We start from the raw sequence: 17,852 nt of genomic DNA on the forward strand, positions 1-17,852 counted from the left end.
AAGACCAGAATGCTGGGGGGGAGCAGTGCCTGCGTGTGCAACGTCATGACCGTGTGGTTGTGGATAGTGTTACGTGCGACGGCCACCATGGGGTTTGAGTAGCTGTGGAAGGGAGCTGACACCTCTGTACGTCCAGAGCGGCGGAGATACCAGCAGCAGGCGGCCAGACAGGCAGAAGGAGCAGCAACGTGGCAGGGAGGTGCTACCAGCGGCAGGCGGGAGGACAGACAGGCAGAGGGAGGGAGGCAAGTGGAGGAACAGAAGGGAGAAAGGCCGGTAACGTCACCAGGAGAGGCAGCTGCTGCTGCAGCAGCAGTGTTGTGTAAGTAAACAAATAAAACTAAATAGAAAAAACAAACTACATAAATAGTGATACTGATAACAATAAAAATGTTATTGTTTATTTAGATTATTTATTTAGACTATTGGATGTGCGGGTCATAGCACTACCTTTCCTTACCTTGCAAATGCTACGGGCGCACTTTTAGTAAGGCAGCTATTTTTGTCTAATATTTCAGGTTAGTCAATAAGCAGAGCAGTTTTTATGTTAAAGCAATGATGATTTAGCATGCAAAAAACTGAGAATAAAAAAAAAAGTTATTTGATGTGCAATTGGCCAGTAACAAAAGAATGTATTCTATTGGTGTTTGATTAGCTGCTCTATTCCCTCTTATAGCGGGGACTATCTGCTTACAGCAGCCCTCACAGACTTGGCATTTAGTGCCAGCAAGTCTCCCCACAGTCGGCAGCCGGAACGACATTAGCCAGCGGCATGTCACATTGTAAAGGGAGGTCTCACTGCCGCAAGGTGCACACCCATCAGCCCAGTATAGCCCCCTCACAAGCTAACGCACATCAGAAAACCGGATACAAGCTGACTGATGATGGGGATCAGTGCAACTAGAGAATCCCATTTCAGCGCCCCCCTGATTCCCCACAGGTGGGGCATCAAGATTCGCTTTGGGTCCACAACACCAAGCATTGGGTAACTATTACAGCTTTCTATTGACTTACCCACTATAAGCAGGGCAGGATTAAAGCAGGGGCAAAAGGGCTCAGTACCCCTGGGGCCCCCTATAGCTAGTGGCCCCCTGTGGCTGGCATGTATTTAAAAAAATATATAAATATATATTTTTTTTAGCGTAAGGTTTTGTGCGTGGGAGTGGGGTAGTGCTGCAGCTTCAACTATCTGCCAATGTGACAATGATTAATGGTGCTGAGCATCGGGAGCCAAGGTACACTGACTGCACAAGTGTGCAGTACATTGCTGGGAGCTGACTAAGTCCCATGACACTTTGCACAAGAGGTCAGAGGCTTAGAGGTTTGTGCTCAGCTCTGGTTTGTGGAGCTCACTACATGTTTCTCAGGCCCATGGAGGACAGCAGCAGCAGCCTAGTCATGGGAGGGTTTTTAATCAGAGGCTGCACTGGGACTGTGAGGTCTCCTACAGAGTAAGGTGCAGAGGGACAAACACCGGCTTTTCATGTGGTGTATGTGTGTGTGTGTGTGTGTATATATATATATATATATATATATATATACAGGGCTATTTTTGTGGCAGAACGGTCCGGAACGCCGTTCCTGAAGTTCAATTGAAAAATGACCTCACCAGGAACGGCGTTCCGGAAGTTCAACGCCGGGCGCAGGCTGCACGCTCAGAGATTATCTACAATGATAATCTCTGTTTCCGCGGTGGCAAGGAAGATGTACTTCCTGCCACCACCCCTTGGCCTCCTACTCCATGGATGCGCCTGACGTCAGTGTCAGTGCGCGTCCATGGTGACTCCTGCGCCCTCCACCCGCCGAGACACGCTGTCCCGCCCGGCGCCCGCCCGCCTCTCTTGTTGCTCTCTCCCGCCGGGCGCCCGCCTCTGTTGCTCCTCTCTCCCGCCCACCAGGATCCACTCTCCCTCCGCCTGCCTGCCTAAGGTAGCTTACTCTCCAGTCCCATCTGATCCTCAAGCCGAGCGGCAGCCTCAATTGCCTGGTACAGTAATTTACTGAACATCACTGATTAATGCAATTTTATCTTTAACACTGCTGTTGCTGTCTGAAACATCTCAGTGTGGCAGCATGGGCATCTTGGTGTGGGCCATATGTTTGGGCATCTCTGTGTGGGCTACATGGGCATCTCTGTGTGGGCCTTATGTATAATGGGTGTCTCTGTATGGGTCTTATGAATAATGGGCATCTGTGTGTGGCATATGTATAACGGGCATCTGTGTGTGGCATATGTATAAAGGGAATCTCTGTGTGTGGCATATGTATAATGGGCATCTCTGTGTGTGGCATATGTATAATAACTGTTACGGAGCAGGGCATATGTATAATGGCCATCACGGTGTGGGGCATATGTATAATGGGCATCACGGTGTGTGGCATATGTATAATGGGCTTGACGGTGTGGGGCATATGTATAATGGACATCACGGTGTGGGGCTTATGTATAATGGGCATCACGGTGTGTGGCATATGTATAATGGGCTTGACGGTGTGGGGCATATGTATAATGGACATCACGGTGTGGGGCTTATTTATAATGGGCATCACGGTGTGTGGCATATGTATAATGGGCATCACGGTGTGTGGCATATTTATAATGGGCATCACGGTGTGTGGCATATGTATAATGGGCATCACGTGTGTGGCATATGTATAATGGACATCACGGTGTGGGCCTTATGTATAATGGCCATCACGGTGTGGGGCATATGTATAATGGACATCACGGTGTGGGGCATATGTATAACGGGCATCTCTGTGTGTGGCATATGTATAACTGGCATCTTGGTGTGGGCCTTATGTATAGCGGTCATCTCTGTGTATGGCATATGTATAAGGGGCATCTCTATGTGTGGCATATGTATAACGGGCATCTCTGTGTGTGGCATATGTATAACGGGCATCTCTGTGAGTGGCATATGTATAACTGGCATCTCTGTGTGCGTCATATGTATAATAAGCGTTACGGTGTGGGGCATATGTATAATGGGCATCATGGTGTGGGGCATATGTATAATGGGCTTGACGGTGTGGGGCATCTCTGTGTGCAGCATATGTATAATAAGCGTTACAGTGTGCGGCATATGTATAATGGGCTTGATGGTGTGTGGCATATGTATAACGGGCATCTCTGTGAGTGGCATATGTATAACGGGCATCTCTGTGTGCAGCATATGTATAATAAGTGTTACAGTGTGTGGCATATGTATAATGGGCTTGATGGTGTGTGGCATATGTATAACGGGCATCTCTGTGAGTGGCATATGTATAACGGGCATCACGGTGTGGGGCATATGTATAATGGGCATCACGGTGTGGGGCATATGTATAATGGGCTTGACGGTGTGGGGCATCTCTGTGTGCAGCATATGTATAATAAGCGTTACAGTGTGGGGCATATGTATAATGGGCATCACGGTGTGGGGCATATGTATAATGGGCTTGATGGTGTGGGGCATATGTATAACGGGCATCTCTGTGAGTGGCATATGTATAACGGGCATCTCTGTGAGTGGCATATGTATAAGCGTTACAGTGTGGGGCATATGTATAATGGCATCACGGTGTGGGGCATATGTATAATGGAATCACGGTGTGGGGCATATGTATAATGGGCATCACGGTGTGTGGCATATGTATAATGCAAATCTCTGTGTGTGGCATATGTATAATAAGTGTGACGGAGTGAGGAATAATGTTTTTCTTTTTTTTCTCTATCTTTTTTTTTATGTAATGCCCCACCCATTTTGTAGCCCCTCCCACATCACCGCCCACTTTCTGCCCCGCCCACAGTTCCTGAACCTATTTTCCTACAAAAATAGCACTGTATATATATATAGAGAGAGAGAGAGAGAGAGAGAGAGAGAGAGATATCCCCCTTGCAGTTACCCATTGACCAAGTTTATACTGCCTTTACTCTGTGTTTTGACAGTGTAATATTCTCCCATGTAGTTTGTGGCCAGTAATGACAAGTGCAAGGCCCCCCCCCCCCTAAAGTCTAAAGTTCCCCGGACCCCCCAAAGGCTTAATCTGGCACTGACTATAAGGAATTCATATTAATTTGGCTATGAAAGAGCTCATAGACTATTAAAAATTACCCTCTGCATGGGAAGTAAATGGAGGAATATCACTTCCTTCGCTAATACTTATATTAAGTACATTTATAACCAGTACAACTAACGAAACTCATCCATATGTCTGCTTCTGTGTATGCTAACAGAATTGAGCTGCATGTTAATCAAACACCAATAGAATAATTCCTTTTGTTACTGGCCAATTGCACATCGAATTTTATAAACATCCTAGCATCTGATGATGTGTGGGTACTTGTGTAGTATCACGGTGCCCATCGCATCGCAGACCATAAGGCATGGAATGGTATGCGATGCGATATCGCGCGATGTTCCCCAATGTCATACAATTTTAAAATTGTATGGCATTGTATATGGCATACAATGCCATACAATGCGGTGGGATGTGATTATAACTTGTATAACTTGTATAAGCATCCTAATGGGTGCTTACAATGTTAAATGCACCCCCACGCCACCCCCATTATGAACGCGAACCCAAATCGTGGCGAGCGCAGCGAGCCACTGAGCCCGAAGCGAGCCGAGCTGACGCGCATAACTTCACAGGTATTCGCGTGCGCTCGCCACGCTTCGGGCTCGGTGGCTCACTGCACTCGCCACACTTTGTAAAATCAACTCCACGCCGACGTGGATAGTGGGGGTATGAAAAGGTCGGAGGACGCGTACCGCTGCGCTCGCCACACTTCAGGTTCATGTTTATACTGGGGGGTGGTGTGGGGGTGCATTTAATATTGTAAGCACCCATTAGGGTGCTTATACAATTTAACATCGCATAGGGGGCTTAAATCGCATCACATCGCAGTGCATCGGGTGTATGGCATGCGATGCGATGAAAAATCGCGCGACTAAATATCGGGGGCGCCATGATAATACACAAGTACCGATGTGTGACCTTATGCATGTTTACATTTTCACATTTCACAACTTACTTATATAAACCTGAAATAATGACTCAGAGACTTGGGTTTGGCAGAAGTTGTTAGCTGAATTTATTTAAAGCACTTTAAGCTAATTGATTGTACTATAATTCCTTAATTAATGGTGGCCCAGAAAGAACGGCTAGTGCTCTAAACTCCACCCCACGACTGACGTATGTAATGACATATTCCCTAAACAACAAGCGGTATGGCTCCACCTACTACATTGGCTGCCCACCCGACCGAATGGTCGCTGTCAGGGACGTGCAGTCAGGGGAGGCAATTTTTTTATTAGCTTAGGAGGCACCAAGAGCGGTGTCTCCCGCTGTCCATATTAAAGTAACAGACACAGGGGCGGGCAGTGGGCAGGGCTGAGAACCGAGCTGTAAAAGCTAGTTTAAAAAAGATGCATAGGCGGCACCTATAGCAGTGCCTCGGTGACTGGGACGTGCTTTCTGCCTATATGAAAGCACGCCCCTGTCACTGAGGCAGAAGTGATTGGTCACAGTGGCGCTGTCTCAGTGACACGGGCAGCTTTCATAAAGGCAGAAAGCACGTCCCTGAACCATGGCTCCTATAGGTGAGGTGCCGCTTATAGCACAGTGTTTTTAAAGGTGGACGAGCCGTGCAACCACTGCACAGCTCGTCTGCTGACTTGTATTGCCGGGTGTGGGGGGCGGAGCTGGGCTGAGCCGAGCCGCCAGCTCCCGCTGTTATCTGGCCACCAGCCGGCACCGGAACCCGCTCTGCTCCCCATTACTGTCCGTCCAGGGACTCACTGCCCGGCGCTCGGTCCTGTGCCTGGGTGCCTGTCCCGGGACGGGACGCTGCCGTCATTGCTGCCGTGCTGTCTGCTGCCTGGGTATCCATAAGCGGTGCCTGGGCTAAACGGTAATTTGTGTTTGGAGGGTGGGGGCTGTGTTGTTTTTTTTACTGTAGGTTTATTTGTGTTTGTGTTAAGAGACAGACATGTGTGTTTGTGTTGTGACAGAGGTGTGTATCTGTATGTATTTGTGTAAAGTGACAGGTGTGTGTTTGTGTAATGTGACAGATGTGTGCACTGTTTCTGTGTGTTTTTTAAATGAAGTATATTGGCCCAATGTACTGGCCTCTGAGTTTATTGGCTGTGCGGGATGCTGGCTGAACTCAGAGGTTCTTTTAAAGAGGCAGACATTTACAAGGCAAAACCATGCATTGATTGACCTTTTAAAAAAAACCTCAGAGTTCGGCCATCACCCCGCACAGCCACTGAACTCAGAGGCTAGAACTTCATTTAAAAATATACTTATTTTACACAAACACACAGAAATCATACACACCTCTGTCACAACACAAACACACACAAGTCTGTCCCTTAAGAGGCTAGTTCTAGTTAGTACATTTGGCTGCATGTTTTTTTTTTAAGTGAAAAGGTATGTGGGCATATCCCATGGAGGCTTGGTGGAGCCAGCGACGACGGGTCTGTGCCGAGCGCTGGGTCCAGGAGCTGCTCTGCCAGGTCTCTGCTGCTTATGCAGGGGGCAGCTACCGCACCTGCCTGTCAGTGCAGAAACAGCCCGAACCCAATGCTCCCCACAGAGCCTGGCGGCACTGGCTCCACCAAACCAGTGCCTCACCAACCACAAACCTCACCGCACGTCACTGGTGGCTGTCCCCGAGCGGGTGATCCAGCAGAGGCCTATAGTCAATGAAAGGTGAGCGCATCGAAAACTACCGATGTGATGCATAATTATCGCTTAGTGAAGTCCTAAATCAACAAATCTGCCATTCTTTCCCGCCTTTCAGCCAACGCCAGTCAATAGCTCATCTGAGCCCCAATATTACAGCGGAGCTGTATGCCCCATCAGGTTTCTCCTGCCATTTTGGGGTTGGTGCTTGCTAGTCCTGGCTACTGCTACTTCTATGACAATATAACACTAATACCTGGCATAAATATAGAGGTGCAGGGGACGCAACTGCCATAGGGTGCCTGTCCACTTGGGGGTGCCCTAGGCCCAGCAGGCAATTCCATGGCATCCTTTTTAATTTTTTATTTATTTTAAAGAGTAGGGAACTAAGCAAATGGAGGCAGACAGACAGGCAAGCAAGCAAGCAAGCAAGCTATCAGACTATACCCCCCCCCCCCCCACCCGTCTGTCCAATATGCTTCTCTGTCTATCCATATACCCGTCCATCTGTCATTCTATGCCCCTTCCACCGTCCATCTATGCCCCCATATAAATTTCCATTTGTCTGCCTTTAGCCCCTCTTCATTCCCCAATATGTTTCTTTGTCCATCAGTCTATGCACTCATATGGTGCTCTCTCCATCAATATATGCCCCCATATATAGCACCCTTTTATATTCCCCCCTCATATGTCTGTCTATGTCCCCATATGGTGCTACATTTGTCTGTCCGCCTTGTACTCCATCCCCCATGGGCTCTCTTGTGTGACTATCCCCCTACCCCCATTGTGTACTGTAATCAAGTAGTGTCATTCGCTTGCTCACCTTCCGTCTTTTTCTCTGTCTTTCTCTCTCTCTGACACTGTCTCATTCTCTCTCCCTTCCTCCTTGAGACTGTCTATGGTTTCTGTTTCTATTCCCTTGGCACGGTCTTACTCTCTCTTTCTCCCGACACTTTCACTTTCTTTCGATCCCCTTTCTCACTCCCGCTCGCACCCCCTCTCTCTCTTGTTCTTCCCCCTCTTTAACTGTTTCTACCATTCCCTCTTTTTCCTTGAAGCCCGATCTCTCTCTTTCCCTGATGCCCTGCTCTCTCTCTCTCTCTCACCTATTTTTCTCTCTCTTTCCCCTACACCCTCTCTGTCTCTCATTCCCCTCACTTTTTCTTCTGCTCGTCTAAGGGGCATTGTAGTAACAATGGTGGGGGGATTAGACACGCCCACAGGTGGAGTTAGACACGCCCTTTGGGTGGAGCATGGCACACACCCTCAGAGCTGCAGGACATTCTACTACAAGCTCAAATCTCCCTGAAAATAGTTTTCAAAAGTAGGCAAGTATGGTTTAACCCCTCACAGCCCTGGCCACAGGGAAGGGGTTCTGCAGGCAGCATTTGCTGCAATCAAGAGACATAAAAGACGGGACAAGGGGCACCACTGCAGTGGGGTGCCACATGGGCACGGAGTGAGAATATAATAGTGTGTCGAACGCACTTACACAGTGCCCATATCGACATGTGTTGACATAGATATGAAAAAAAACTTAAAAAATACATGTTGACCTTGTGGGTGTCGACAATGCCCATGTTGACCTTAAGCTTGTTTCAAACCATTTGCCAATGTGGACCAGCGGCGTAACTACCTAATTTGCGCCCCACTCACCGCAATTTTTTTGGCATATGTACTAACATATGCGGCTGGCATTGCGATGCGGTGACGGAAGCCCCCCGCGATACCTGTACTGTGGTCTGCGGGGGGTCTCCGTCACCTCCCAGCCGGCTTCTGCTGCTTTCACGCCGGGGACAGCTAAGCAAGCTGTCCCCGGCGCTTCCTCCTAACCCCCTGCAGCCGGAAGGACGTCCGGCTGCGTTGCTAGGGGGAGGAAGGGCTTACCTTCCGGGGTCCAGGAGGACCTGCAAGAAGGTAAGCCCAAGGGAGGGGGGAAAGGGGGTTTCGGCGAGGCGGCGGGGTTGCGGCGGGCGGTGAAAAGAAGCCCATAGGCTTCTATAGGGTATCGCCACCCAAAGGTGGCAATACCCTGCCCTGCGATATCGCTGCAAACGGGTTTTAGTACATAGGAAAATGCGGTAAAACGGGGGTTTTACCGCATTTTCCCTTTAGTACATCTCGCCCTTAGGCTGCTTCTGCAGATGTTCTGAAACATGGTTTAAATCTCCTGCACCTGAGCAATTATCCGCCGCTAAGAAATGACTCCATAGACATGGATCCGTTATTGCTGCCGGACCACACAAAGCTCTGAATTATTGACGTGCTTCTCCGTAGCTGCTTATCTGCTGTGTGTGTGATAAACTCTCGCACAACGCAAAACCTGAATCGCAGGAGAAGCCGCCACAATAACCTGCGCTGTGTCATTCCCAAGTGTCTCATGAATTGTCACAGCAGCAGCAGCAGTCCGGTGACACAGTAAACTATTAATACCTCTATAACGTCAGCCAGGACAGAGGAGAGGGGCCGGGGACCATCCGGGCAGCTGATTTACTGCATGCGAGGAAGGACGGTCGCTGGGTCTCTGGCTGGTTTTGTAGAGAATTATTGGTGCGGGGACGAAGGTAAGTTTACTTAAAACATTCTAAACGCGAAAAATGGTCCATAGCAACCAATCAGATTCTGTCTATTATTTACTAGGACGCAGTAGAGAAATGCTCCCCGCTGCCGCCAATATCTGCTTTGGTGGAGATTGTCTAGTGTGTATGGGTGCGCCATATCCAGAGACTACCAGCCCGCAATTTTGCAGTGGTCCCAGATTAAAGGGTCTTCATCAGTGTCGTTTTATTCCTATGGCAGCAGCAGAAGTCTGACCTGCCAGTCACCCAAGGCAGTTCCATTTGGAGGTGTTCTCTCGGTTGCAGCCCATAGAAGCTGGGGGCATGGGCATGCGCCAGTCCCCCGGCAGGGAGCGGTGGGGAGCAGCGGCAGGGGCAGAAGGAACCAGCGTCTGGGACCAGGAGCGGCGGTAGTGGAGGGGGGACGGCATCATGGCCAGCGGCAGCACCCCTCCTACACAAAGGTATGAAAAGGTCAACACGAGTATTCACAGTTTTTGGGTGTCAATGTTGACAGAAACATGAACCCCCAAATAATGTACCACATACCCTTGCATGGATCACATCACTCGCCCTGCTTAAGGATTTACCACATGGATGGTAAACCATGAAAGAGTCCCAAAAATTTAAAAACTCATGTCAACTTTAGTGTAGACCTATCGTCATGGCCGACCTTGTGCATGTCAAAGGCTTTGAAAACCCCCGTCTATAACTTTTAAATGTTAAATAAAATATTGGCTTTCGATCTATGGCTTTCGATCTATTGCATTTTTAATAGGATATTAAGTATAATTTTTTATCTTACTTCTGATCTGTTGTTCTCCAAGCGAGGGATAAAAAAAAAAGAATTATCCCAAACACAAAACAACACATCCACCCATTAGCGCAGTCCGTCACTAATTGATTATAGTAGGGGAACCCCAACCAATCATAAGTACCCAGCATCAGAACCCGTTTGTGATTGGCTGGCAGAGATGGGGTCTTTGATCATTGAATGAAAAAAAACTGTGTATATTGGATTTTTCTTTGTTTCAGTTCTCTCATCTCACTGGCTTTGAAGCAATTTCAAGGATCTAAAAAAAAAAAAAAAAAAAAACATTTTTAGTACTTTCGACAACGATTTACTAAATTGGTCTATCCCGGCTTTCCACTTCACGCTGAGATTGGTGATTGCTGTGAGTTTGTGATGTCTGGAATTTTTCTATCTTTGGAAAAACTGGTGATTTATTTCTCAGTCGATTTGCCATTAATAGATTTTGTGTTTAGCAAATAGACTTCTATACAGTAGCGCAGACTGTATACAGCTGGCAGACATCACTGTTTGTGCTGCTGCTGCTGGTGTTTCACTTCAGAGGTGTAAACACATATATTGGGGGTTATTCTGGTTGATTTGCAAGGCTGTGAATTCGCTGCCTTGCGAGTCCATAACCCCACCTTGCAAATGGACGCCACCCATCCGTAGCGTGTGTTACATAAACATCCATTCGCAGCCTGCGGGGAACACCCACATCATTCGCTGGTCACCGGCCAATGAATGATGCGGAACGTGCACGCATATATAAGTGACTCTCAGGTCACTTAGATTTGTGTGCACCCTCGGGAGGAAGTGGACGGGCAACTGAAATCCAGTGATGTCAGCTGCCCGCCCCTGGCACCGACGTCACGGGCCTATCACCATGGAAACGCCTAGCGTTTACATGAGAACACCCATAAAATGCTGGGCGTTTCAAGGGCGCGACTATCCACCGCCATCCCAAGCCCCCCCGGCCGCAGCTTTGGGTGCATGCACCCAGCGAACAGTCTGCTTGCCGAGGCCATACGCACTTGTGCAGAATTGACCCTGCGCTTGCGCATACGTCCACCATCGGTCCCCATGCAAATGTTCTGGTCTGTGCAACAGACCAGAATAACCCCATAGTATCATCTTTATATATGTCTAGTGTCCACGAGTCTCCGAAACACTGTCCTCTGCTGGTAGAGCATGAAACTACATCTCTTTCTCACACATGCACAAACACAGAAGGTAGCAGACTAACTTTCAAAGCTTTTGCTTCGAGCGGGCTTAACAGTATGTGCATATCCTTCAACAAGGTTTAAAGTGGACCATTAGAAGTGGTGGAACTCATTTCCCCCCACCACTACCCATTAGACGGATCGAGGGCTTGTGCTAGGGTATTCAGCACTTTCCCTGCAAACTTTAAATTTGTGTCCCACTGCTTATACTTCATAAAGGGGTGTGTCCTCACAACAATGGAGCCTGGCCACACAATCTTTCTCACCTTACACAGCACGTAGTGCACCTGATTCAAATTACACCACATACTATTATTTATTTATTAACAGTTTCTTATATAGTGCAGCATATTCAGTTGCGCTTTACAAAGGGGACAGTGATACAACAAAACAGGGTATTTACAGACAGTCAAAATGTAGGAGGGCCCTGCTCGCAAGCTTACAATCTATAGTGCCCCTTATTCACATTACATCATTCAGTAGTGCCCCTTATTCATATTATGCTACACGGTAGTACCCCTTAGACACAATACACAGAGTAGTGTCCCTAATACACAATTGCTACAGCATTAGTGCCTCTTACACATAATGCCCACAATGCACCTTATGCATAATGCCCATAGGAGTGCTGCATATACACCTTATGCCCATAGTAGTGCCTGTTATGCATATCACTACCGCAAGGATTTTGCCAGAGCAGCCCACCCACCATAATAAAGTTAAGCACCCCCTTACCCCTCCGCATGCTGCCGCCGCTGCATTGAGAGACCCACAGTGCAGATCTCCTCCTGGCTCCATCTCCTCCTGCAGTGCTAATGAAAAATGACCATCAAAAAATGGCTGTCCGCTAATAGCAGACAGTTTTTAAGGATGCTAGAGGAGGCAGTATGGGGGGCAGCCATTTTTGAGGAGCGGTTTTCATTAGCACTGAAGGAGGAGACGCAGCCAGGAGGAGACGCAGAGCCTGGACCGCAGTGCACTGCACATACAAGTAATAGGTGAGTCCCAGGCCACAGATGCGGCAGCAGCATAACCATAGCCCCGCAGACCAGCGCCGACACTAACTCATTGCCTCCCCGCCACAGCGGAGTCTGTGGGGCTATAGTTACGCCACTGCTTACATGTACCCTATTGGGATTCTCTCTTTGGGATGCCAGCATTCAAAATACTGACAATGGCATCCAAAAGGAGAGAATCCCAATAGGGAGAAGGTAAGTAACATCCATATGGATGCATCCCATATGTAGACGGATGCATCACATCCTGAACTGGTATTTGGTAGTCTACATACTGTAGGCCCTGATGTACCAAAGCAATTCCTACATATCATAATGTTGTCTACATTATGATATAATAAGACATGGGAAATGCTATTTTTCCAAACAGGATTCATACCATGGAAAATCATGGGTGAAATGTAATAGGATGAGAGATTCAGAAAGTGAGAGATTTGGTAAGAAATTTCCAGGTTTTTTTAAAGCAGCAATCATTTACACTTCAAAATCAAACTGGTTTTGCAGTGTAAATGATTGCCGCTTTAAAAAAAACCTTCTTACCAAATCTCTCACTTTCGGAATCTCTCAACCTATTAGATTTCACCCTATATGTTTGAACTTGTACGCATCTCATTTTACCATTCTTTTCTTTTTTTTTCAAATGAATTCTGGAGGCCTGCCATGCAAAGCTTTTCAGGGCAGGCCTGACCATTACACCAGGTACGCAGATACATAGGGCACCACACTGTGGGCACCACCACTACCTTTTCCGTATACACCCAGCTTCCAGGTCATTGGCCCAACCTCACTCCCAGGACACTGCTCTAGAGTAGAAACTGGGCACCCACCCCACATTGTGGGTTGAAGAGCACTCTAGGAGGACCCTTCCCCATCCTGCGTTATCCATGCGCAGTCACTATAGCTGCACTTGCAGCTGCCCTGCGCAAAGAGCACAACTACTGTGGGGACTGTGTATAAGGAGTACTACTGTGGGCATTGTGCATAAGAGGCACTACTGTGGGTTTTGTGTATAAGGGGCACTACTGTGGGCATTGTGTATAATGGGCCCTATTGTAAATATTGTGTATAAGGGGCATAACTGTGGGCATTGTATATAAAAGGCACTATTACGGATTTTGTGTATAAGGGGCACTACTGTGGGCATTGTGTATAAAGGGCACTATTGTGAGTATTGTGTATAAGGTTCACTACTTTTGGCATTGTGTATAAGGGGTACTACTGGCATTGTGAATAAGGGACACTACTGTGGGTATTGTGCATAAGGGGCACTGCTGTGTGTTTTGTGCATAAGGGGCACTACTGTGAGTATTGTGTATAAGGGGTACTATTGTGGGTATTGTGTATAAGAGGCACTGTATTGTTATCGTAATAAGTGATACTACTGTATGGTGTAATATGAATCAGGGGCACTACGAGCGATGTGATATTAATAAGATTGTGCTACTGGGTGGCATACTTTTATATGGGAGGTACTATAGTGGGGCTGTGTCCCTTGCTTGTGAGCTAACACCCCTTGGATCATAGCAGCCCCTTGTATCGTAGCAGCATGCGGAGTAGTGGCTGTCAGAATGAGGGGAATAGTTCCAGCTAAACACTCCAGTTATCTCAATGTTGTTATTCATCTGAGCTGCCTCTACAGCAATGCCTAGCACTGCCATTATACCGCGACACCGTCCAGAGAGAAGGTGGTAGAGGGACTGCGCCACATATCACCTCGCTCTCTCCTAATTCCATGGTTCAGAGCTCACTGTGTTCAGGGATGAGCCCCAGAGCCCTCTGGAACGCCACCTCGCAGACCGTTACCTCAACCTAGTCTGAGGGAGACGGTTCCCAGAGCGCCGCAAATAAGCAGGCAAAGCTAGGAACCACATTGTGAAAATTATAGTCAGTTGGATTTTACGTGCAGGGTAAACGCAGGGCCCAACATATAATTCAGCATCTCCCGCACTGCCTTGTATTACCGGCTGGTAGACTAAGACAGGGCATATCATGGGGAAGAGAGCCCCCCTCCACTCTCACCAACCCCCCCCCCCCCCATTCTTCCCGCTCCATGTGATTTAGTCTCTCCCTAGACAGCTACATTTTCAGCAATTTGTCGTGTTTTGCCATGTCCCCACAGCCGATTCAGAAGAAAATGAATTGTAACTTGGCAGGCTCATTCATCAGCTGTAGGGTATAGTGACAGACAATGAGAGGTGGGGGTGGGGGGGGGGGGGGGGGGTAGTCGCTGACAATAGTCAAGAGGGGGTTCTGTGTCTGAACAATACGGAGCATTGGGATATGTGTCATGTTCTTGTATCTCGTTCCTGGAACCTGGGACTACAAGGTGCAAGAGGTGTAACCAGCACTCCGGGGGTGTCCCTGCGTCTGATCCTGGGAAGTGCCCTACAGTGTGTTTACCATCTTCAGTGCCAGGCACGAAGCCATTTCCTCCCTGTCACATGCATAATAGTCAGCAGCAGCTGCCGTTGCTGAGCGCTGTTCTGGTTTGCAATGGGCGATCGCAGGGGCTGATGTACCAAGCTTTGTAAAGTGATAAAGTGAAGGGAGATAAAGGACCTTATTTTGATTCATTCGGTGCAGATACATTTCTGGGTTAATGCACGCACCCTACAAAGCGGGCGAGGGGGGGCTGGGGGGGCGGAGAAGGGGCAGGGGGCGCCGGGCAACCTCATCACCATATGGGAAGGCAATTCGCAGCCTTGCGAGTCAATGAGAATAAGGTCCAAAGTGCCAGCCAATCAGCTCAGAGCTGACGTTTTACACTTTGCGTTTGAAAAAATGACAGAAGCGGGTTGGTAGTCTATCACTCTCCACTTTATCACGTTTCAAGGCTGGACCTATGGGCCTAGAATCCCGAACCCACTTCATGTAAACAGAGCAGGGAGTCCTCATGAGAACTGAACGAGCCTGATTCAGCATCAATTGTCCCCCAGCGAATTTGCTGCAGGGACAGATTGCACGCGTATTGGGAATATACGCATGTGCTGGGCCGCTGTGCGAATGCCTTTGGTGACTATAACAGTCGCCGAGTACGAAACAAAAATGATGGGTGCGCCCAGAAAAATGCTGGGTGTCCCCATACGAAAGCAGGCAAGCCAAAGCCTATATGAGGCAGGCTGCTGACATCACATGACATCAGCGCCCGCCCCCCGTTCTCAGACATTTCCAAGCAATATAAAAGTCAGTTTTATTTTATTTGCAAACGGGGGAAAAAAACATTCAGCGGTTGTTGACCATCGAATGATTATTCCTCTGTGCGCTCACATGCTGATGGTGTCAGCGTACACATCGATTCTCATGCTTCCTGGGGGATTTGTTAGGTAGCAGGGGGGGCGGCAACATGCAGTTGCACAGGAATGGAGTGAAATGAACAGAAAGACCCGTTCTCATTACTATTACTGTATTCACACTATTTGTTTGTATAGCGCCAACACACAGCACTATGGGGGAGCAGAACACAAAGCAATGTCATGTCGGGTGGATGGGACCTCTGTGTAGGGACCGTCAGTGAGGATTCTCTGCAGTCAGGTGGGGACCACTGTGTAGGGACCGTCAGTGAGGATTCTCTGCTGTCAGGTGGAGGGGACCTGTGTAAGGACAGTCAGTGGAGGGGACCTCTGTGTAAGGACAGTCAGTGAGTATAAGGCGTCTAATGCATTATTGAGATGAACCTTTTCTTTCAACTTAAACCATGATTACCCCTAGCAGTAAATCACACGGACACATGACCTGAAATAACTCACACGGACACGTGACCTGAAATAACGACACGGACAACCACTGCATAAGTTTAAAAAGGTAAAGGGTATTTATTGTGGTATGACCCTATTGAAAGGGATGGCCTAGAGAGCGCTTGACGACCAGCCAGTCATAAACGTTAGCAATGGCGGCGACTACAACGCCCCAACTTGTAACTAGGGCGAGGAACCGCCCCCATTGAATTCAAAGCCAGCCTGCGCTGTGACTGTCTTGCCGCCCCTCCTAGGGCCTAATGAGGACAGTTCTAAAAGTGTCCTGCGTCCCCCCTCGGGGGCAGAACTCACCAGCCTTCCTGGCAGAGGGTGGCAATACCTCACAGTGACCACCTGTACTTCAAACTGGACTGCTGATCGAGAGCGCCCTCCCGCCAATTAATATTAAAATTGATGAGAGCCAAATTTGGGTGACGGCCGAAAGGCCATGTGGTAGGTTAGCACAAGGGAGGGAGGGTGGGAATCCAGACTCAAGAGGAAGATGGATCACCTGACTACCTCTTATATACCTCCACCTAAGCTACCACCCCTTCTACACCTGATTGGCTACCCCATCTACACTGCACTTCTATGGGTAAGTGACACTCTGATTTCTATCTTTGTCATACCATCTCAAACTGCACCGACTCTTATATTCCCTCATGCCTAGGCAGCCCTCGCTCTCTCTAAGGCGTCTAATGCATTATTGAGATGAACCTTTTCTTTCAACTTAAACCATGATTACCCCTAGCAGTAAATCACACGGACACATGACCTGAAATAACTCACACGGACACGTGACCTGAAATAACGACACGGACAACCACTGCATAAGTTTAAAAAGGTAAAGGGTATTTATTGTGGTATGACCCTATTGAAAGGGATGGCCTAGAGAGCGCTTGACGACCAGCCAGTCATAAACGTTAGCAATGGCGGCGACTACAACGCCCCAACTTGTAACTAGGGCGAGGAACCGCCCCCATTGAATTCAAAGCCAGCCTGCGCTGTGACTGTCTTGCCGCCCCTCCTAGGGCCTAATGAGGACAGTTCTAAAAGTGTCCTGCGTCCCCCCTCGGGGGCAGAACTCACCAGCCTTCCTGGCAGAGGGTGGCAATACCTCACAGTGACCACCTGTACTTCAAAACTGGACTGCTGATCGAGAGCGCCCTCCCGCCACAGCTGGGTTCAAAAATTGCCACTTAAAGACAATTACTGTAGAACCCAAGCCCGCCAAACCAATCAATAACTAAGTCAACCAGAGTAACACAAACCTAATCCCCTATCTGCAACAACTGAACAAGTCCTGAAATAGAACGGCCATGCCTGATTCCGACAAATGTACACCATCACTTCTGTAGAAGGATGGGGTCTCCAGTGCTAAAGAGGGGTGTCTAACCGCTGTGCCTCCCATGGACGTGACCGCTTTGGAGACCGCAAAGTTGACCTTGCGTCTGATCTTCTCTAATGACTTGGGGTTCCAGCAGCCCCTCCAGTTGAAACGAGGCACTATGTCGGACCAAACTATCCGCAATCCAGGCCAAAGGCCTACCAGAGTATTAAGATCAGCCTTGATCCTCAAAATAAGGCCTATGCTGGTTCCCCGGCCTAATTCGTTACCTCCTAGGTGTATCACCAAAACATCCGGGCGACCCCAGCGACGCTCTTTATCTGACAATAATGGTAAAAGACCATTCCACCGGAGACCCCTGACACCGAACCAATGTGCCTGCCTTCGCCCCTAGCTCTGCCCGGGCCCTGACAGCTAACTAATGATTGGATGCCCAGAAAATTTATGAATGCCCTACGAACCAGACAGTGGCATGAGTCGTTGAAGGGGGGGGAAGGGCTGAAAA

At 48.4% G+C, this 17,852-nt stretch overlaps 1 protein-coding gene across 5 annotated transcripts in view; it reads right to left on the reverse strand.

Annotated features, from left to right (window-relative positions):
* Positions 1-8,617: 8,617 nt before the first annotated feature.
* Positions 8,618-17,852, reverse strand: part of LOC146036532 (uncharacterized) — a 151,790-nt gene continuing 142,555 nt past the window's right edge. For all 5 annotated transcript variants that reach the window (XR_014460833.1, XR_014460832.1, XM_083160511.1 and 2 more), the window contains one exon: positions 8,618-10,309. The gene's annotated coding sequence lies outside the window, so the exon portion shown is untranslated. The remainder of the gene's footprint in view (positions 10,310-17,852) is intronic.

Source organism: Crinia signifera, chromosome 9 (assembly GCF_055691185.1).
Source record: "Crinia signifera chromosome 9, ASM5569118v1, whole genome shotgun sequence".
Classification (NCBI taxonomy): Eukaryota; Metazoa; Chordata; class Amphibia; order Anura; family Myobatrachidae; genus Crinia; species Crinia signifera.